Source organism: Bos grunniens, chromosome 14 (assembly GCF_055505025.1).
Source record: "Bos grunniens cultivar Pamir isolate PY7600 chromosome 14, Bosgru_T2T1.0, whole genome shotgun sequence".
NCBI classification, from domain to species: domain Eukaryota; kingdom Metazoa; phylum Chordata; class Mammalia; order Artiodactyla; family Bovidae; genus Bos; species Bos grunniens.
In genome coordinates this window covers 31,581,295-31,605,393 of record NC_141178.1, presented here as the reverse complement: position 1 = coordinate 31,605,393, position 24,099 = coordinate 31,581,295, and the positions used below count along the sequence as shown (strand labels likewise).

Sequence of the window (24,099 nt, the reverse complement as noted above, 5' to 3'; positions counted from 1 at the left end):
CACTTTATCCTTTAATAATCAGAGGTTTGATAATGAAATAGAGCATTTAACTAATTTTTTGAAAAATAACTAAAAATGATAATTAATAATGGATAAACAAAATATGATAATACAAGCCCACTGAAATTGTAGAAAATCCACTGTTATTTTCTGGTAACTACCTTCCATAGTTGGCTCATTCAAATATGCAGTATAATCCCAATTAAACCAAGAACAGTAAAAATAAATACTGTAAATGCACATAATTTGTGTAAGCATGGACATAATCAGAGAAACTGAGTAAATATCTTGTGAAAATTTATTCTGAGACATTGAACATGATTAAAAATAACTGCCAAATTGACTTAATGGAAAAAGTTAAGAGAGGTTGTTTAAGGAATGAATTTCAAAATTAAAATATACCAAGAGAGCTTTAAAGATTTGGCTTTCAAATTTACAAAGAAAATTAAAATTTTCATGTTAAATGTATTATTATATATGCAGAATATGCAAATGTACCCCAATAAAGTTTTCAAATACCATTTAACCATGGTATCAAAAAATTTTAGCTTAACTTTTTTCTCAAATACTAAGTAACAACCTTAGGTACACATGTATTTAAAAGATTAATGTTAGTAATGACATCTAGAAATAGGTTAAAACCATAACTAAAATGAATTTTGAGAAAGCATAGTTTGATATTAGGAGTTTTTACTTATATAATTTAACATTTTATTGAATCAAAAGAAATAATATATAAACTTTTATTAAATGCTGCAATGTCATTTGAGGAAATTAAACAATGTCATTTGAGGACATATAAAATATCTTATTAAATTTTTTAAAAAGACATGATAATAAATATGTTTACATGATAATAAATATGTTTCAAGTTAATGGTGATATATTAGAAGCATATGTCTTGGAGTTGCAAACAATACATGAATGAACTCTACTACCTAAAACAATAATTCAAGAAGGAAATATGATAAATACATAGTTGCAATAATTCAATATTAAATTATTATAGAGTGTGTCATCCACCTTGAAAAACTCCAAATATATACACTTACTAACAATAGTAAAAGAAATTCAAATGGTCACAAAATGAAGATTAATTGGTTTCTTACATGCCCACAAGATGGAGGGAAATTCTAGGAAAGCCATTCTCAAGAGGCAAGTGCAAGTTTTACCATACAATTTAATGCTTTCCACTGGAAAATGATTTTCTAGGGGAACTCTACTGATCTGAACCTGATTCACTTTCACTTGCATCACGTGCCTAAACAAATCAATGTTATTTAGAGCAAACTAAATAACATCTCTTGCTATTTACTTTGCTATCACTTTGAATTCTTTGTCAGCCTTCAATAACAATGCTTTTTTTTTAAATCTCCTACAGCTGATAGAATCACTTCCTAGTTTTCAGCTAAGGAAGAAATTTTTATAATTTTACATGTCTTCAGCCATTTCAGGTTGTATTTGGTAGAGAGATGTCAGGAGATTATGTTTATTATCTCTACATTTTAAATGGTCACTCTCAAGGAAAAAAACTGAATTTTCTTGGTTCAAAATTCTTTTTGCCTTGACCTGTTTATAATCATCAGATCAGATCAGTCACTCAGTCATGTCCGACTCTTTGCAACCCCATGAATCACAGCACGCCAGGCCTCCCTGTCCATCACCAACTCCTGGAGTTCACTCAAAATCATGTCCATCAAGTCAGCGATGCCATCCAGCCATCTCATCCTCTGCCGTCCCCTTCTCCTCCTGCCCCCAATCCCTCCCAGCATCAGAGTCTTTTCCAATGAGTCAACTCTTTGCATGAGGTGGCCAAAGTACTGGAGTTTCAGCTTTAGCATCATTCCTTCCAAAGAAATCCCAGGGCCGATCTTCTTCAGAATGGACTGGTTGGATCTCCTTGCAGTCCAAGGGACTCTCAAGAGTCTTTTCCAACACCACAGTTCAAAAGCATCAATTTCTTCAGTGCTCAGCCTTCTTCACAGTCCAACTCTCACATCCATACATGACCACTGGAAAAACCATAGCCTTGACTAGACGAAACTTTGTTGGCAAAGTTATGTCTCTGCTTTTGAATATACTATCTAAGTTGGTCATAACTTTCCTTCCAAGGAGTAAGCGTCTTTTAATTTCATGGCTGCAGTCACCATCTGTAGTGATTTTGGAGCCCAGAACAATAAAGTCTGACACTGTTTCCCCATCTATTTCCCAGGAAGTGATGGGACCGGATGCCATGATCTTCGTTTTCTGAATGTTGAGCTTTAAGCCAACTTTTTCACTCTCCACTTTCACTTTCATCAAGAGTCTTTTGAGTTCCTCTTCATTTTCTACCATAAGGGTGAAAATCTTATCACATCAGTATTTTTTCCTGATATTACTTTCCTCATATTTTGTCAACATGAATATTTCAAATAACTTTTTAACATTGTCTGTCTAATGGAAAAAGAAATGGATTATGGTTTGTGCACACATGTGTGCATTTGTCGGAGAAGGGAATGGCACCCCACTCCAGTACTCTTGCCTGGAAAACCCCATGGATGGAGGAGCCTGGTAGGCTGCAGTCCATGGGGTCGCTAAGAGTCGGACAAGACTCAGCGACTTCACTTTCACTTTTCACTTTCATTCATTGGAGAAGGAAATGGCAACCCACTCCAGTGTTCTTGCTTGGAGAATCCCAGGGACGGGGGAGCCTGGTGGGCTGCCGTCTATGGGGTCACACAGAGTCGGACATGACTGAAGTGACTTAGCAGCAGCAGCAGTGTGCATTTGTATTTTATCCAATATGAGCACATAATTGAAAAGTACATTTAAGCTGCTTATTTTCATAAAATTTTAATCTAAGCTTTGTCATATTTTTATGCTTCTTCTTGGTAGGAATTTACATTCTTTGTTTTATTTGTTTTGCTAACTTACTACATTTCTTTCCTCTAAGCTCCTTTATCTAACTTTATAAGTAATGACCATTAGGCTTAAACACACTGTAATCTGTTTCTCTGATTATCAATAGAAAAAATTTCTCTTTAGTAATTTTTCATCCCATATATGAACTCATTTAATTTTTTTAGCTTTCTTCATTTCAGTTCAGTCACTCAGTCATGTCGACTCTTTGTGACCTCATGAAATGCAGCACGCCAGGCCTCCCTGTCCATCACCAACTCACATGCATTGAGTCGGTGATGCCATTCAGCCATCTCATCCTCTGTTGTCCCCTTTTCCTCCTGCCCCAAATCCCTCCCAGCATCAGAGACTTTTCCAATGAGTCAACTCTTCGCATCAGGTGGCCAAAGTACTGGAGTTTCAGCTTTAGCATCATTCCTTCCAAAGAAATCCCAGGGTTGATCTCCTTCAGAATGCACTGGTTGGATCTCCTTGCAGTTCAAGGGACTCTCAAGAGTCTTCTCCAACACCACAGTTTAAAAGCATCAAGTCTTCAGCGCTCAGCGTTCTTCACAGTCCAACTCTCACATCCATACATGACCACAGGAAAAACCATAGCCTTGACTAAATGGACGTTTGTTGGCAAAGTAAAGTCTCTGCTTTTTAATATGCTATCTAGGTTGGTCATAACTTTCCTTCCAAGGAGTAAGGATCTTTTAATTTCATGGCTACAATCACCATCTGCAGTGATTTTGGAGCCCAGAACAATAAAGTCTGACACTGTTTCCACTGTTTCCCCATCTATTTCCCATAAAGTGATGAGACCAGATGCCATGATCTTCGTTTTCTGAATGTTGAGCTTTAAGCCAACTTTTTCACTCTCCTCTTTCACTTTCATCAAGAGGCATTTTAGTTCCTCTTCACTTTCTGCATAAGAGTGGTGTCATATGCATATCTGAGGTTATTGATATTTCTCCCAACAATTGTGGTTCCAGCTTGTGCTTTTCCAGCCCAGCGTACATATAAGTTAAATAAGCAGGGTGACAGTATACAGCCTTGACATACTCCTTTTCCTATTTGGAACCAGTCTGTTGTTCCATGTCCAGTCTAACTGTTGCTTCCTGACCTGCATACAGGTTTCTCTAGAGGCAGGTCAGGTGGCCTGGTATTCCCATGTCTTTCAGAATTTTCCACAGTTTATTGTGATCCACACAGTCAAAGGCTTTGGCATAGTCAATAAAGCAGAAATAGATGTTTTTCTGGAATTCTCTTGCTTTTTTGATGATGCAGCGGATGTTGGCAATTTGATCTTCGGTTCCTCTGCCTTTGCTAAAACCAGCTTGAACATCAGGAAGTTCACGGTTCACATATTGCTGAAGCCTGGCTTGGAGAATTTTGAGCATTACTTTACTAGCGTGTGAGATGAGTGTAATTGTGCGGTAGTTTGAACATTCTTTGAAATTGCCTCTCTTTGGGATTGGAATGAAAACTGACCTTTTCCAGTCCTGTGGCCACTCCTGAGTTTTCCAAATTGGCTGGCATATTGAGTACAGCACTTTCACAGCATCATCTTTCAGGATTTGAAAGAGCTCAACTGGAATTCCATCACCTCCACTAGCTTTGTTCATAGTGATGCTTTCTAAGGCCCACTTGTCTTCACATTCCAGGATGTCTGGCTCTAGGTCAGTGATCACACCATCGTGATTATCTGGGTCGTGAAAATCTTTTTTGTACAGTTCTTCTGTGTATTCTTGCCATCTCTTCTTAATATCTTCTGCTTCTGTTAGGTCCATACCATTTCTGTCCTTTATCGAGCCCATCTTTGCATGAAATGTCCCCTTGGTATCTCTAATATTCTTGAAGAGATCTCTAATCTTTCCCATTCTGTTGTTTTCCTCTATTTCTTTGCATTGATTGCTGAAGAAGGCTTTCTTATCTCTTCTTGCTATTCTTTGGAACTCTGCATTCAGATGCTTATATCTTTCTTTTTCTCCTTTGCTTTTTGCTTCATTTCTTTTCACAGCTATTTGTAAGGCCTCCCTAGACAACCATTTTGCTTTCTTTTCCATGGGGACGGTCTTAATCCCTGTCTCCCGTACAATGTCACGAACCTCAGTCCATAGTTCATCAGGCACTCTATCTATCAGATCTAGGCCCTTAAATCTATTTCTCACTTCCACTGTATAATCATAAGGGATTTGATTTAGGTCATACCTGAATGGTCTAGTGGTTTTCCCTACTTTCTTCAATTTAAGTCTGAATTTGGCAATAAGGAGTTCATGATCTGAGCCACAGTCAGCTCCTGGTCTTGTTTTTGCTGACTGTATAGAGCTTCTCCATCTTTGGCTGCAAAGAATATAATCAACCTGATTTCGGTGTTGACCATCAGGTGATGTCCATGTATAGAGTTTTCTCTACTAATTTTATACAGCCATAACATCAGTCAATCAGTCAGTTCAGTCACTCAGTCATGTCCAACTCTTTGCGACCCCATGAATCGCAGTATGCCAGGCCTCCCTGTCCATCACCAATGCAGAGTTTACCCAAACTCATGTCCATTGAGTCAGTGATGCCATACAGCCATGTCATCCTCTGTGGTCCCCTTCTCCTTCTGCCCCCAACACCTCCTAGCATCAGGGTCTTTTCCAATGAGTCAACCCTTTGCATCGAGTGGCCAAAGTACTGGAGTTTCAGCTTCAACATCAGTCCTTCCAATGAAGACCTAGGATTGATCTCCTTTAGGATGGACTGGTTGGATCTCCTTGCAGTCCAAGGGACTCTCAAGAGTCTTCTCCAACACCACAGTTCAAAAGCATCAATTCTTTGGTGCTTAGCTTTCTTCACAGTCCAACTCTCACATCCATACATGACCTCGGGAAAAACCATAGCCTTGACTAGACAGACCTTTGTTGGCAAAGTAACGTCTCTGCTTTTTAATATGCTATCTAGGTTGGTCATAACTTTCCTTCCAAGGAGTAAGCGTCTTTTCATTTCATGGCTGCAATCACCATCTGCAGTGATTTTGGAGCCCCCAAAAATAAAGTCTGACATTGTTTCCACTGTTTCCCCATCTATTTCCCATAAAGTGATGGGACCAGATGCCATGATCTTCGTTTTCTGAATGTTGAGCTTTAAGCCAACCTTTTATTCTCCTCTTTCACTTTCATCAAGAGGCTTTTTAGTTCCTCTTCACTTTCTGCCATAAGGGTGGTGTCATCTGCATACCTGAGGTTTTTGATATTTTTCCTGGCATTCTTGATTCCAGCTTGTGCTTCTTTCAGCCCAGCCTTTCTCATGATGTACTCTGCATATAAGTTAAATAAGCAGGGTGACAGTATACAGCCTTGATGTACTCCTTTTCCTCTTGGAACCAGTCTGTTGTTTCATGTCCAGTTCTAACTGTTGCTTCCTGACCTTGCATACAGGTTTCTCAAGAAGCAGGTCAGGTGGCCTGGTATTCCCATCTCTTTCAGAATTTTCCACAGTTTATTGTGATCCACACAGTCAAAGGCTTTGGCATAGTCAATAAAGCAGAAATAGATGTTTTTCTAGAACTCTTTTGCTCTTTCGATGATCCAGCGGATGTTGGCAATTTGAACTCTGGTTCCTCTGCCTTTTCTAAAACCAGCTTGAACATCTGGAAGTTCACAATTCACGTATTGCTGAAGCCTGGCTTGGAGAATTTTGAGCATTACTTTACTAGTGTGTAAAATAATTGCATTTGTGTGGTAGTTTGAGCATTCTTTGGCATTGCCTTTCTTTGGGATTGGAAGGAAAACTGACCTTTTCCAGTCCTGTGGCCACTGCTGAGTTTTCTAAATTTGATGGCATTTTGAGTGCAGCACTTTCACAGAAAACTAGCCAATCTTATCACATGGACTTGTGTGTCCTTGTCTAACTCAATGAAACTATACCATGCTGTGTGGGGCCTCCCAAGACGGACAGGTCATGGTAGAGAGGTCTGACAGAATGTGTTTCACTGGAGAAGGGAATGGCAAACCACTTCAGTATTCTTGCCTTGAGAACTCCATGAACAGTATGAAAAGGCAAAACGATAGGATACTGAAAGAGGAACTCCCCAGGTCGTTAAGTGTCCAATATGTAGATCAACGGAGAAATAACTCCAGAAAGAATGAAGGGATGGAGCCAAAGCAAAAACAACACCCATTTGTGGATGTGACTGGTGATAGAAGCAAGGTCCAATGCTGTAAAGAGAAATACTGCATAGGAACCTGGAATGTTAGGTCCATGAATCAAGGCAAATTGGAAGTGGTCAAACAGGAGATGGCAAGAGTGAACATCGACATTTTAGGATTCAGTGAACTAAAATGGACTGGAGTGGATGAATTTAACTCAGATGACCATTATATCTACTATTGTGGGCAAAATTCCCTTAGAAGAAATGGAGTAGCCATCATGGTCAACAAAAGAGTCCAAAATGCAGTACTTGGATGCAATCTCAAAAATGACAGAATGATCTCTGTATGTTTCCAAGGCAAACCATTCAATATCACAGTAATCCAAGCCTATACCCCAACCAGAAACGCTGAAGAAGCTGAAGTTGAACGGTTCTTGAAGACCTACAAGACCTTTTTGAACTAACACCCAAAAAAAGATGTCCTTTTCATTATAGGGGACTGGAATGCAAAAGCCAATAATATACTGGCATAATTAACTTAACCATGTCATGATTTTCTTATCCCATCCACTTGGTGAGTTACAGGCCCTCCCACCAAATTATAATTGTTTTCATTTTCAAATAAGAGAATAAATGAGGAAAATGAGCATTAATATTGTCTATTATAATTACATAACTAATTACTTTTGTTCCTTGTTTGCATGGATTCTAATTACATCTGAGATCACTTGCTTGCACCCTGAAGAACTTCCTTCAGTATTTCTTGTAAGGTGAGTCTACTAGCAATGAAATCTCTATTTTTGTTTCTCTGAGAATGTCTATGCTTTGCCTTCACTTGTGAAAAATAACTTTGTTTGATGGATAGATAATCACTGGACACAAATTGTTCATCTATTTATCATCTATCTAAAGTTTTATCTATATTTTTATCTATTTCTTATATCTATTCCTACCTCTCTAGAGATAAATAGTCTAGAAACAATTGATAAAGAATTGACTTGCATGATTATGGAGGCAGAGAAGATTTGCAGCCATAATCTGGAGACCCAGTCCAGATCTGAGGTTTGAGAACCTAGAGAGACAATAGGGGAAATGCCAGTCAGAGAGAGAAGGCAGGAGAAGACTGATGTCTCAATCTAAAGCCAGTCAAGCAGACAGAGAACAAATTGTCCCATACTGAAGTTGTTTGTTTTATTGAGGTTTTCAACTGACTGGATGAAGCCCACTGACTTTGGGGAAGGCAAACTGCTTTACTCAGTCTACAAATTCAAATGTTAATTTGAATTAACACTTCAGGAACACTTTCACAGATTCACCCAGAACCAAATATCTGTGTGCCCCATGGCCTAGTCAAGTTGATATATAAATCAATCATCACAATATCTAAGAAATTAAAATACTATATTAAAAGCATGTATTTAATGCAAAAGAAAACAATAAAGGAGAAATAGAGGAGGAAAATAAGTATAAACTGGCAAGCAAACATAAATATATCAATAACAATATTAATTGTGAATGAATTACACTGTCCAATCAAAAGGTATAGGTTGTTAGACTGGATAAAAATGACAACTATATATTGCATACAGGAGACACAGTTCAGATTCAAGACACAAATATGTTGAAAGCAAAAGAATGGAAAAAGATATATCGTTCAAACAGCAATCAAGGGAGAGCCAGAATGACTATACTACTATTAGAAGAATAGACTTTAAAACAAAAAAAAAAATGTTAAATTCAAATCAAAGCTGCATGAGGTACCATTTCACAGTCATCAGAATAGCTCAATTTTGAAAATCAAATACAATAAGTTGCTAAAGATGTGGAGAAATTAGAACCTTCATACACTGATGCTGAGATTGTTAAATGATTCAGCCACTTTGGAAAACAGTCTGACAGTTCCTCAAAAACTAAACAGAGTTACAACATGATGCAGTCATCTCACTCTTAGATATATATGCAAGAGAAATGAAAACATATATTCATATAAAAGCTTGTAGACAAATGTTTACAGCGTCACTATTTGTATTCATCAGAATGTAGAAACAACCCAATCATCCAACAATGGATGAATTGTTAAAATGTAGTGTATACATACAATGTAATATTATTTGGTCACAAAAGGAATGAAAATATGAACACATGCTACAACCTGTATGAACCTTAAAAATATTATGCTAAGTGAAAGAAGCAAGTCACTAAAGATCACATAAAATATTCCATTCATATGAAAGCTTGAAATAGGAAAATCTATATAGATGAAAAGTAGATTAATGGTTGCTTAGGGTTGGGAAGATAAGGTAGGGGAATAGGGTGGCAATAGCTAAAGGATACAGGGGGTTCTTCTTCAGGTGAAGAAAATGTTCTGAAATTGACTATGGTGGTGGTGGTTGCATATATATTGAATACACCAAAAAACAGTGTATTGTACATTTTAAATGGGTAGGTTGTGTGAGTAATAGCTCAACATGTGTGACACATGCTCAGTTGCTTAGTTTTATCTGCCTATTTGAGACCCTGACAACTGTAGCCCACCAGGCTTCTCTGTCCATGTAATTTTCCAGGCAGGAATACTGAAGTGGGTTGCCATTTCCTATTCCAGATCTTCCTGAACCAGGGATCAAAAGCACTTCTCTTGGGCACTGACAGATAGATTCTTTCACCACTCTACCACCTGGAAAGCTTCCTATAGCGCAACAAATTTGCTTAAAAATTCATCTCTTACTTGAAATTGTTCAAATCAAAGGAAAGAAACAAACCAATTCCTTTTTCACACGAATTTCTTTTCTAAAGAAGACAAAATTCAAAGTGACATTTCACAGTTTTTTTTCATTTTCATACTGTCTCCTGCTTGTAAACCCCTCTTCATTCCTATAACAAAAAATCTAATTCTCATTATTCTATAAGCAGTTCAATGTCTCTTCACTTGATTCTTCCAAGCAACACTGTCACTATTGTGATCTGTGTTTTCGTAGGACTATGTTCATACCCCAATTACAAAGAATTAACCTTGATCATATTATACATTATCATTTGGGTTTCCTTCACTACACCATGAGATTTTCAGAGACAGGTCTTTAGTAACCATTTTTTTAATACTCAGTAGTCAATACTCTGGATTTAGAAGTGACTTCCACTTGAAGCACATATAACTTGACTTTTGTGCAATACCATTTCAAGGCACTGAGGGAGAATAGAAATAGATAAGATCACTTATTTTTCTAAGTTTCTCTTATTTTCATAATTTCTCTTTGTGGTCAAGGACGAAGCATCTGCTTATTCACATTATAATGGAAAAAAAGCTTGCTCCAGGTTATCCAAAGTGTGAAAATATCTACTGCAACTATAATATGCTTGTACAATTTACTAAGTATATTAACTCAATGTAATAATTAGTTCAGGGGAACTATCAATTTTAATAAAAATGGTTTTGTCTTTAAATCCATATGTAAGCTGAACATGTATTTTCACATTTCCTTGTTTCACATTATATATGTGTGTATATATTTAATTTATCTGAGACATAGCCATTTTTGTTTGTATGGTTATTTTCATTATGTTGAAAGACTTTCCTCTCTCAAAAGAAATAAATTTGTCCAATAATATCAGTGTTAAGATATTTTGAAAAATGGCAACATATTCACAAAATGCCATCTAATGACATATGTATTTAGATGAATATGTGTAAATCTTTAAATATAGATTAAAAAATCGACATTATATACTCAACCAAATTTTGAAATGAAAACATTACATTTTGCTTTACTTAGCATTGCCAGGAATACTTTTGATGGTGCCCATCTTTTGGAACCATCTTCAAATGAAAAAGAAGAGAAATAAACATTGGCAAGATGAAGCTTGAGGTTGCTAAGCTGTCAACTTATTTTTAGAGAATTATGTTTAACTTAAAATGATTTTACATTACTTCTAATGCTGTTTTTAATGTTATTTCCCATGAGTTGATTTCCCTATATGTACTAGGGTAAAATATTTCTTGTATGATTTACTTTCCCAGGATGTTAGATATAATATATATTTAACCCTGACCATTAAATTTTCCCCATTATACTCCAGAGTTTATCAAGGGAGTACTTATCAGTAGTGGGGCTTAATGTCTAATGATTAATTGAATATACTTCTTTTATGCCATAAAATAAAGTATCTTGTTTAAATTCACTTCATCATTTTGAAGAAGTAAAAAATGGCCTTGGTTAACCCATGAAAATTTGGATCCCACCATAAAGTGCACTGCCTTGCCTTAAGTAACTTTTATATTATAATGAAAAAATTTAAAACAAAATATACACTCTTTTCTAGCTTATTATAGTAATAAATCCTAAGTTTAACTAGTGGGTAGTTTGTTTTACAGCAACAAATCAGACAGGAATGAAGCAACATGATTTTCTACAGATTTTATATATAAATAAATACAGAAAATTTTGCTTTATTCTATATGCACTTCATCTTGGGGATATGAATTTTTTTAAAAATATGGAACTTATATTTGATAAAGAGAAATATAGGAATTTAACTATTATCTAGTGAATAGTTAATGCAGTCAATACAGTCAGTATGGGTCAATATGAGTTACATTAGCTAATTTGGGGAGAGAAAAGGCCTGGGTTCAACTCTTACCTCTTTCACTCACTAGCTATGGGATCTTGAGCAAATGGTTTAGCCTTGGAGCCTCAGATAAAATATCAGATGTCTACCATAAACAGATTATTTTGAAATGTAAAATATATGTTTGAAAGTTCTCAGCAGACAGCCTGACCCAAAATTGGTTCTAAATAAAATGCTAGTTACTCCATATTTAATAGGATAATGATTTTCATGGATTAGTTGCAATGGACATGCTACACTGTGGCCAGATAGGCATAGTTAACCCTGTCCTTTCCTCTTCCTTACTAACCTACTTTACTCCTCCCCATTTTATAAGCAGCTCAATCTTTAACATTCATTACCTTAGAAGAGAGATGATCCAGTTATAGAGAAGGTCACGGAGAAGAAGTGACCACAAGTTGACCACTGAGCTGGACCCAAGAAACTAGAAGGTCCTCACTGCCTCCTTTGTTCTTGAAATGCACATTTTTCCCACCATATCTGCAGTGACAGTAATTTTTGATGATGAAGCCTTGAGAGAGTACTCTGTTGCACAAACTATCTGGATTTGACTGACCCCAGTTAAGTCCTGTATATAAACTCTTACTATTCTTGCAGCTGTGGAGATCTTCTTGTCTTTCAGCTGCCCAAGACAAGCACTGTTCCTTTGCTTGTTAAAACCATCAGCTAAAAATGTGTAGTGCTCTCCTTCTTGCTTCCGTCTCTCCTTGCCTTCCACGTAAGAAGGCCTGTTTGTGAACCAACATATGGCAAAACAGAGAAATCAGTTCTCTTGTAAGTTTAAAAACATTTTCCTTAGGGGAATAATTTAGAACAAGTAGAATAGTTGAAGAACCAAGCTAGTCCTCAGATAGGAGGAAAAAAAAGTTAGATGAAGTACAGGTGATCCTGTGCTTTCCAGGTGAAATACATTTGGATTCCCAGCTCTGTGTGAGAGGAGGCTGTAAAGCTCCACCCAGATTTAAAGTGATTACGAACTTTTTTCCCCCCTGGACAAAATCCTGATGTGGTTTCAGAATTCCCACCACTGAGTTAGGTTCAGGATGTCAAAGTGTTTACTATATCATCAAAAATGGCATATAATAGTGAAACATAAGTTTCCCATGGCCACACAGAGAAACTTACAAAGTAGAATGTTTCCTCTGCCCCTGGGAGGGACATATATGAAGCCAAGAGTGAACCAAATAAGAAACTTTTGGTGATGAGTCAAGAATTGCATGGAGGCAATTATTAATAACATGGATAAATATCCTGATATCAAACAGGAGGTAGGGACACAGGTTTGGATGGGAATCATGATTCTTGTGAAAGAAAAGTCACCAATTCTCTCTCCAGCCATGGTTTTGCAATTCCTAAATCCTCCAGACCTTTCATAAAGTCTTTCACTCTGAAAGATGAGAAAATCCTGAACTGCTAGCGATTACAAAATAGTATGTGGTAGAACAAGGACTCGTACTTGATATGGTTCAGTTTTAGAAAATTTAATACATTTTTTTACACCCCTGAGTTTCTAGACAGAGACTCATATGTTCTAAGAAACAGAATGTTGAAATCTTTTTTCAGGAATTTATCTAAGGTTATCTAGAAGGAACACTGGTGTGTTTAAAAATAAGTTGAAACTACTGAAAACTAAAGACAACCTGATAAATAGCATCTGTGAGGAGAGACATAGTTTAATTGGATATCAGAATTGAAAGCACCAGGATTATCAATAGTTTGAAAATAAATACCAATTGTGAAATTAAAAACTGACTGAAACTATTTCTTGACTGATTTTTTTTTTTTTTTAACTGCTGCCAATTTCTGCCAATAGGGATTTTCCTAAACCTCTCAAAGACTGGAGTAATTACATGATCTTTAATTGAGATATATCAAATTAATTATATTTTAAAGCATTTTGCCTTTTGTTCTAATGCAAAAAATTATTAATATTACTATCTTCAAGATATGTTATATTAAGCCTCCGAGTATTCCCTTTCTAAATCTTTTTCTCAAGATTGAAAAATGCATATATATATATATATATGAATACCACATGTATAAATCTCAGAACTAAATTCATCTAAAATTTATCATTTAATAAACACTTCATAGTATGTGAGGGAAGTGGTCAGTGTCACAGAAAATTCAAAAAAATATATATATACATATATGTATATATAGTAACTAGAGAGTTTATACTCTAGTGGATAAATAAGACATGGAAACAAATATTTATAATGCAATATATAAAGTGGTAAATGTTAATGCTAGACTGATAAATTATAAAAGTTAAGTAATTACAACCTCACTTCCAGGCACAGGAATCACAGAAAATTTTGTGGAGGGGAAAGCTGGCAAAATGGATTTTGAAAGATGAATGTCATTTAAATAAAGAGAAATGGAAGAAAGGGCTTTCTAAGAAGAAAAGTCACAGGAGCAAATCAAACAGGTGAAAATGTGAGTTATGCAGAACCAAAAATTTAAATTTTGTGAGAAATTAGAGCAACATTGCATAATAGAACCTTCTGAGAGTAAAAATATCCACTGTGTGTGGTGTCTAATGCAACCGCAACTAGTCACATATGGTTATTCAGCACTTGAGTGTAGCTAGTGTGACCAAGGAGCTAAATTTATAAGTGCATTTAATTTTAGTTACTTTAACTTGAAATTTCAATAGCCACACATGTCTGGTGAATATCACATTGGACAGAGCAACCCTAGAGTGTGTGAACTGTGATAAATAAGGCTAAGTTCAGTTTGTGGACTTGGGTTAATTAATTATAACTTTATGTCTTTTCATACAGTAGATCCTAATGTGCTTAGTCTCTCAGTCGTGTCCAACTCTTTGCATTCTCATGAACTGTTGCCCACCAGGCTCCTCTGTCCATGGGGATTCTCCAGGCAAGAATACTGCAGTGGGTTGCCATGCCCTCTTCCAGGGGACCTTCCCAACCCAGGGATAGAATCCAGGTCTCCCAAGTTGCTAGCGGATTCTTTATTGCCTGACCACCAGGGAAGCCCATAAATACTAGAGTGGGTATCTATCCCTTCTCCAGGGGATATTGCCGACCCGGAATCAAACCCTGGTATCCTGCATTGCAGGCTGTTCCTTACCAACAGAGATACCAGGGAAATCCAGTAGACCCTAATATTATTATTTAAACTTGTTCAGAAATATATGTGATTTAATGGAATTAAAACAAACATTGGGATGAAAGTTAGAAGATCTCAGTTCTAGAAAGTCAAAGTTAAAGTGTTAGTCGTTCAGGCTTCCCTGGTGTCTTGGACAATAAAAAATCTGTCTGCTATGCAGCAGATCCAGGTTTGATCCCTGGGTGGGGAAGATCTCCTGGAGAAGGGAATGGCTATCCACTCCAGTTTTCTTGCCGGGAGAATTCTATGGACAGAGGAGCCGGGCAGGTTACAGTCCATGTGACCACAAAGAGTTTGAACATGACTGAGTTCTAGACCTGACATAAAATTGACCATTTGAATGTTTGCAAATGACTAAATATTTGTCAGCATTGCGATCATCACCTACTAATGGCTGAATTGAAATACATGAGCTTAAATTTTTAAGCATTCAAAATAAGTAAATTTAGGCAAAGACTTTACTTTTGAGAAATAATGCTTTAACAGTGAAAACAAAGCTTGACTCTAAGCACATTTCTGTTTCCACAAATATTGTCAAATTTCTTTGATTATGTTGTTGAATCACAGTAATTGCTGACTCAGATGGTTAAGAATCTGCCTGCAATGCCCAAGACACAGATTCGATCCTTGGATCAGGTAGATCCCCTAGAGAAGGAAATGGCAACCTACTCCAGTATTCTTACCTGGAGAATACCATGGACAGAGGAGCCAGGGGGGCTACAGCTCAAGGTCGCAGAGTTGGACACAACTGAGTGACTAACACTTTCACTTTCATATTTTTGCATTAGTATTTGCACCATACTCTGGAAGACAACATTTACTGATATAATAGATGAATACCCAGCCCATAACTGACTGCTATCATAATGTTGATTTATTTAGTAAAGGATGCATATGCCATAATTAGGATCTTTAAACATGAAGAAAAGCACATGAGAATAGTTGGTCTCCATTTATATCATAGAAGATCAATGACATTATAATAATGATTGTGTTATTTGCTAAAAAGTTATGTTCACCATCTTTTCTATCACTTATATTAAATGGTGTAGGAAGAGGACCAAAGGCAGAAAAATATGATTCATTTTTGTGTATAATATGTGACAATGATAAAAAATGAATACTAATAACTAAAATGGGAAACCTAAGTTAACTAATGAATTGTCAGATATGAATTTCATTTTAGTGATTTTTCCCTTGCCTATTTACAGCATCTTTACCACAATTTAATTAGGTATATTACTCTTAAAGGAACTAATATGTCCAAGAGGGAAACAGTGTAAAAAATTTGTTCTAACATTAAGTTTATGAATCTAAGAGCCTTATATTTGTAACATCTGACACATGAATATGTTCTTGTAAATTTTTCATATAACAGAGAATTATATTATATAAAAAGTGAAAACTTACTGTTGAAGCAAACATAATAGCTTGATGCACATGGCTCCATCATTTTCCTAAGTGTACTTAGAAATATATTGAATTCACATAAAGGGATTATACTGTATATTCTTATTTTACCTAATAATATATCTTGTCAATCTCTTCATACCCATTTATAGACATCTAGATATATTTATTATGACATAGTATGCCTTTGTAAAACTTTGTCATATTTTATTTAATCCTTAAATAATGATGAACATTTTTTTCCATGACCTAATAACTTTGCAGAGATGCAACCTCCAAATACCATCACAATGGACAGTAGGATATAACATATGAATTAGGGGGAGGGGACATAAAATTCCGTCTATAGCACTGATAATATTTTAGTCATGTTATATTTTTGTTTTCAATATAGTAATTTAATAATGTGTTCTATTAACAATCCTGATACATTTCCTTCACTCAATAAAGCAAATCATTTTTCTGAACAATACTGTCCAGTATTATCCATTATGCTGTGCTCTTTAATTTCATTATTCAAAATAATCCTCATGAAAAACTTTAGTTAAGAAAGTTGATATTTCTGTTCCATATAAACAACTAAATCACTCCTAGTAGTCTTATCAAGTGGTATACATCAAAAGAACATAAAAGTTTATTTGATGAATAAATCAATAATTTATAAACTTCAAATATTTGGATTTGGTTGTACTAAAATCAAATTACATTTCAAAAGCTTAATATAGTCACATAATTAAAATATGAAAGTACCTCATGGTAAGTCTATAAAACCTTCCCAGACTGAAAGCATTTCCTCCACTACAGATTCCTCACAGGTGGCACTTCAGTATCAGGTGTACTTTGGAATACAGCCGTGATTGTATCTTCTAACTTCGACATGTCTTCCATAACATTAATACCTCCCCAAGCTCCTGTAAAAACCCCTGCTTTTCTGTGGATGGTGGGCATGATAGGCAAACACCACCTCTCTTTTCCCATTTTTTAAACTGCTCTCAACAATGATCTTTCATTTTCCTTCTTAAAAATAAAAACCATCTTCTCTCCTTCATGTTCTCCATATTTCTGGATGACTCAGTGTCTGTGTGGACAATCCTTCCAGCACCCTGGTTTCTTTGTTTGTACCTTCATCTCTAGGAAAACACTTTATTTTCCTTACATTTCCACTGACTACGTCAGTGGCCACAGGTTAGACATTATCATCACCCTCTGAACTGCTGCATCTGGCTTGACTATCTCAGTTCTCCAAATATTTTATCCCAATACATTACACCTTTTTGTCTAACATAATTAAGGGTCTCAGTCTCATTATCTCTCTTCATTGTCCTTTCTACCTTTGACTTTCCTTTCCCATCCAATTTCCTGGAACTTCATCTCAAATCTATATTTGCCAATACTCATAATTCCATTGTGTGTTCAAAATTTAAGGAAACTAATTAGGGAGCTATTGCAGCAATCTAATTTTAATTGAATATAAAATCTGAACAATTATATGTTTGTTTAAATATATGCTACGAACGACCTCATTTTGCCAAAAAAATAAAATGCAGAGATATTCATTTTCCCTTCTTTATATTCCTATGTTCCAATCATGTAGAATTTTTATTTTCATCAAATTTTACCTTTCTCTCCATTCACCCACCCAACTTGACATGGCTAAATTCTATTCACACCTTAAATGTCAGATCAGTGATACTTTTCTTAGCTTGAACAATGAATGAAATGTCTTTTAATATGCTGCATTGAATCCTATAGTCTTGTATCCTAGCTATGATAATGCTCTGTTGTAATTATCTGGATTTTGTTTCATTTTTTTTCTATTCCACAGAATTATAAAATCTCTGAAGACAAAAATTTTGCCCAACTTTGTATATCTGTTAGTCTTTCAGGTAATAGTGCAGTGTCCAACACAGAGAAGTCATGCAATAAATCTTAATTAAGTGAATAAATAAATAACTCTATTAATCAGTTAGAGATTCAGTATCAGATTAACAAATAACAGACAACTGAACTAACTTGAGAGTCAGTAAATTAAGTTTCCAAGGGTAAACAATTACTGAAAATATTAGTTAATGGTATTAAAAAAAATAAGAGATCAAGCCTTAGAGTATTCAATTTCCAATAACATTTTTCTTGTGCTGGTGTGGTTCTGCATACGGCAAGACCCCTGGCACCACATTCAAATACAGAAACTCCCCCTAGTGGGCTTGGTGAAGCACCCTGCACTTTGCAAACTGTGTCCTTTGGCTTCCTTTGGACATCTGAAAACTGTTATCTTGCCGTTTATGCAACTGTGAATGATATGGAAAGCTCACCTAGGCTTTTGAGTATAAAATGTAAAACAATCTGGTATTTCATCCACGCAAAATATTTAAAATTAACTTACATTGATTACTGTCAAATGATCATAAAATTAAAGTTCCTTACACATGTTTTACTTTATTCTGTTAAACTCATTATATGAATAGACATTGTTCTTAAAAAGTACCTCAATTTCTTCCAGAATTAGCATTTTTGTTTGTTTTTATTTAATGCCACAAAATCTAAACTACATTATCTCTTGATTTGGTATGGTGAGTTTCATTTTTATCTAGTTAGTATAAATTAATTTGTCTTTTCAATATACATTGGTTTGAAAATAAAGTATCATAATAAAGTACATACATTGAAATAAAGTATCATAATTTAGATAACAGCAAATGTTTGCATTTTTTTGTTTCTAATAGTGCCTAATGTGGTTAGGATTATAGAAGGGCATATGTTTATTTATAGTGAGATGACTGATCTAGAAATATAAACAATAACACATAAAACACTCATGGATTCAACTACATATAACTAAAGGTGTTATGGGGACAAAAATGTAAGTACTGAGTTCTTTGTAAAGCAAATGCAATTAATGTAAATTTTATAAAAAGATTAACTTATTTCTTGTAAGACATAACCAGATGTATGCACTTAAGGCAAAGTTAAACAGCAGAAGATATATTATTTAACAAAGCAAATTCCAGTGTCATTGAAGAAATACTGGCTAAAAGTTCACAATCTGATTTAATCCAAGTTGTGGGTTATTTACTCTTTTGGATCAGGTTCTCCCAGGACAGACTCTGAGGCAAGCATTTGTCTCCATATCCTAAAATGTCCATTAACAAAGAACATGGATTTAGGAACCAAATGATTGATAATGGGAGTGTTCCCACTGGAAACCAGAAAAGGACGTGGAAAAGCAGGACAGGAAAGCAAGGTCTGTTTAGGGTGAGACAAGTGAGGCACTATACTCAGGAGCAAAGTATAAGGGGGTAACATGGATGGACCTGGAGACTCATTCTGAGTGAAGTAAGTCAAAGAAAACTGTCTTAGGATATTTGACATATACACACCACTACTAGAGAGTATTAAAAAGCAGAGACAGACATCACTTTGCCAACAAAGATCCGTACAGTCAAAGCTATGGTTTTTCCAGTAGTCATGTACAGATGTGAGAGTTGGACCATAAAGAAGGCTGAGGGCCAAAGAATTGAAGCTTTTGAACTGTGGTGCTAGAGTCCAAGAGTCCCTTGGGCTGCAAGGAGAGCAAACAACTCCTAAAGAAAATCAACCCTGAATATTCATTGGAGGGACTGATGCTGAAGATGAAGCTCCAATACTTTGGCAGCCTGATGCAAAGTGCCAACTCATTGGAAAATATCCTGATGCTGGGAAAGATTGAGAGCAAGAGGAAAAGGGGGTGACAGAGGATGAGATGGTTGGATAACATCACCAACTCAATGGGTGTGAATTTGAGCAAATTCTGGGAGATGTGAAGGACAGGGAAACCTGGCCTGCTGCAATCCATGGGGTTCCAAAGAGTCAAAAATGACTTACCAACTAAACAACAACAATGTATAAAATAGATAACTAATTAGAAGCTACTGTATAGCACAGGGAACTCCACTCAATATTCTGTAATGCCCTATATGGGAAAAGAATCTTAAAAAAAAAAAAAAAAAGGAGGTTATAGTATACTGTATACAGTACAACTGGTTCACTTTGCTGTACACCTAAAACTAACACACCATTGTAAATCAACTATACTCCAATAAAATTTCTTTTATAATCATGCAATATTATATATAAATCAAAATTAATACAAAAGTGCATGATGAAAAATATGTCCATTTTTTAAACAAAAGCACACTGCTGTGCTGCTCTCTGCTTTATAAACCTCAGCTATTGGCACAACAGGAAGGGACAATTTCAATGAGCCCCAAGGTTCCAGCTCTCCTGCCAAGTAAGTTTGTGACAATAGCATGCAGAGATTGAACAACACAGGACTTCATAATGTCATTTTTAAATCATAAAACTTGTAGTAACTAATTCCACTTGGTTTGAAATATGGGAGATTATTTTGGTAAGTATACATATGGGTACACATTTTCCTTTTGCCACCAACTCCAATATGGATCAGCATGATACAAGGAGCAGAGAAAAGAAGCTAAGCAGGATGTGACTTTAGGTGATAGTTCAAACCCACTTAATCCCTTGAGAAAAACTGGAATATAAAGTACAGTTGGCCCTCAGCATCCACATGTACACCATTCATGAAATCAATCAATCACCATAGAACTTGACCCTGTGAATACAGAGAGCTCAGCTGCACTACAGGTACTTGAGCAGCCTCAGAATCTGCTGTCTGCGGAGGAGTCCTGGAACCAACACCTCCTGGATACTTATCGATGGCCATACAAATTACAGCTTGTCTATTCTGAGACAAAGGGTCTGGAAATTTTATTCCTCCATACCAGGAAAGCATCTTCAATAAGGCACCTCCAGGAGAAGGTGCTTTATTGCAAAGATGCCCAAGGACAATCTTCTCAAGAAAGGTGCAGGTGCAAACCTGAGCAGTAAGCCTCACAGACATCGTGAAGAAAAAGGATCTGACCAGGGCAACAATTTCGTTTATTTTAGTTGCCTGCTAAATTTATTTTGTGACTGTCCACAAGCAATTCATACTCCCTGAAAATAATATCCATCTTGAATACCTCACAGATCTGGTATAAATAACAAATGTAAAGTAGTAAATTAACCTACCATTCTGAAATTTGGTCCATTAATAGAGAACACAAACATAGGAATCAGCAAGCGAGCCTAAAAGAAGTCTGAGTAATGATATAATATTACAAATTACACACATTGAAACTCACACACTATTCACAGTAGTGGATCTCATTTTCTCTCTGGGACCCTATTTCTTATTATATTGAAATAATGTTACAGAATTTAGTTGTGTGGTTTCCAAGCTCCTACATAATAAAGAAGTAAATGAAAAAGAAGGTAGGAGACTGCCACAGATAGATCTGCAGAGAGTTTAAAGAGACAGAAATGAGACATGACCATCTGCCAAAAAAGTGTCAGTTATAAAGATGATAAAAATCATATAAATGACCCCAAGTAGCAAATCAATTTGTATTCATTAATATAACTATACTCGCACAAATACATGGGACTTGCCAGGGGGCTCAGTGGGTAAAGAATCCACCTGAAATGCAGGAGATACAGGAGACACCAGTTTGATCCCTGAGTCAGGAAGCTCCTCCGGAGGAGGGAATGGCAACTGATTCCAATATTCTTGCCTTGAGAATCCCATGGAGAGAGGAGCCTGTCAAGCTACAGTCCATAGGGTTTCAAAGAATCGGACATGACTGAGCATGCATAAAAATACAAGTGTATATGTGTACTCATTATCACTTCATTTCAAAAAAATTTATGAACCTCACAAAAATTGCTATTTTTTGAGTTTTCTTTTAATTGGAGGATAACTGCTTTACAATGTTGTGATGGTCTCTGCTGTACATCAATGTGAATGAGTCATATACATATATATATATATATATATATATATATCTCCCCTCCCTCTTGAGCCTCCCCTCTTCATTCCACTCCAATTCCTCACAGAGCATCAGGCTGGTCTCTCTGTGTTATACAGCATCTTCCTGCTAGTTATCTATTTTACACATGATATTGAGTGTGTGTGTGTATATATATATATATTTCAGTACTCACAGAGAATTCTAAAGAAAGGAAGAAGAATAGAATTGTCCAGAGGGGTAAGAAGTAGTGATGATCAGGGGGTGAGGTTTGTAGAGTCAGAATGGAAGGAATCTGCCCATTCACATCTTCAGGCATTCAGGCCACCAAGCTCTCAGACCACCTGGGCACCTCCCTCATCACCAGATCTAGTGGGTAAAAGTTCCTGGGATTAGGAGCTGGTGGGTGACTTTTTTGTGGCAGAAGCAGAAACTGTGTGTTGTCTTAGTGGTAGCATGTTCTGGTAATAACCAGTGACTACTACTACTACTAAGTCACTTCCGTCATGTCCGACTCTGTGAGACCCCATAGACAGCAGCTCCCCATCCCTGGGATCCTCCAGGCAAGAACACTGGAGTGGGTTGCCATTTCCTTCTCCAATGCATGAAAGTGAAAAGTGAAAGGAAGTTGCTCAGTCGTGTCAGACTCTTAGCGACCCCATGGACTGCAGCCTTCCATGCTCCTCCATCCATGGGATTTTTCAGGCAAAAGTACTGGAGTGGGGTGCCATTGCCTTCTCCAACCAGTGACTAGGAGACTGTTATTCAATAATGGAGATGATATTGAGGAAAATACTACACACCTTTAGAAAAAGGAAAACTGCTTCATTGAGGCAGTTTTTTTTCCCCCCCTTCATCTAGTCAAAATCTCTGGGGAATACCTAAATGAAGGAAGGTTTTAATGCAAGTGAAAAGAGTCTGAACCACTCAAACAGAGAATTCAAACATTTGACAATTTCTTTCTATCTTAAACCAGGTAAGCATTATGAAACTGTTACTATTTGTGGGGCTAAAGAATATAAATTAATTCTGGCCAACAGAGGCAAAGTGAGAATTCATTATAGAGATCTTGATATCTTGGAGTCAGTCACAAAATTGAAAAAGATGAAAAAAATAAACATATAGAAGTGAGAAACCAGAGAAATTGGAAATTCCATGTAGTAGGAAGTAATCTAGAGCAGTATTTTATTTTCACAACTATGCCTCAGTTCAGTTCAGTCGCTCACTCATGTCTGACTCTTTGTGACCCCATGGACCACAGCATGCCAGGCCTTCCCTGTATATCACCAACTCCCTGAGTTTACCCAAACTCATGTCCATTGAATCAGTGATGCCATACAACCATCTCATCCTCTGTCATCCCCTTCTCCTCCTGCCTTCAATCTTTCTGAGCATCAGGGTCTTTTCAGATGAGTCAGCTCTTCGCATCAGGTGGCCAAAGTATTGGAGTTTCAGCTTTAACATCAGTCCTTCCAATGAACACTCAGGACTGATCTTTAGGATGGACTGGTTGGATCTCCTTGCAGTCCAAGGGACTCTCAAGAGTCTTCTCCAACAAGTTAGCCTTGTCTAACGCAATGCCATGTAGGGCCACCCAAGATGAATGGGTCATGGTGGGGAGTTCTGACAAAATGAGGTCCACTGGAGAAGGGAATGGCAAACCACTTCAGTATTCTTGCCTTGAGAACCCCATGAACAGTATGTAAAGGCAAAAAGTTAGGAAACTGAAAGATGAACTCCCCGAGTTGGTAGGTTCCCAATATGCTACTGAAGTTCAGTGGAGAAATAACTCCAGAAAGAATGAAGAGACATTCATTGTTTTGCCAAAGCAAAAACAACACCCAGTTGTGGATGTGACTGGTGATAGAAGCAAGGTCTGATGCTTTAAAGAGCAATATTGCATATGAACCTGGAATGTTAAGTCCATGAATCAAGGCAAATTGGAAGTGGTCAAACAGGAGACGGCAAGAGTGAACGTCAATATTTTAGGAATCAGCAAACTAAAATGGACTGGAATGGGTGAATTTAACTCAGATGACCATTATATCTACTACTGTGGACAAGAATCCCTTA

The 24,099-nt window shown here is 36.5% G+C and overlaps 1 long non-coding RNA gene across 3 annotated transcripts in view; it reads right to left on the bottom strand.

Moving 5' to 3' along the window:
- LOC147359246 (uncharacterized) overlaps positions 1-12,552 on the bottom strand; it is a 119,403-nt gene extending 106,851 nt beyond the window's left edge. The window contains exons 1-2 of one of the 3 annotated variants that reach the window (XR_015140211.1): positions 11,980-12,551; positions 8,018-8,087 (exon numbers count right to left, since the gene is read on the bottom strand). This is a non-coding gene — a long non-coding RNA (uncharacterized LOC147359246). Of the gene's footprint in view, positions 1-8,017; positions 8,088-11,979 lie in introns of all 3 variants that reach the window. The other 2 variants (XR_015140212.1, XR_015140210.1) reach the window with 2 other exon arrangements.
- Between the last annotated feature and the right edge of the window lie 11,547 nt (positions 12,553-24,099).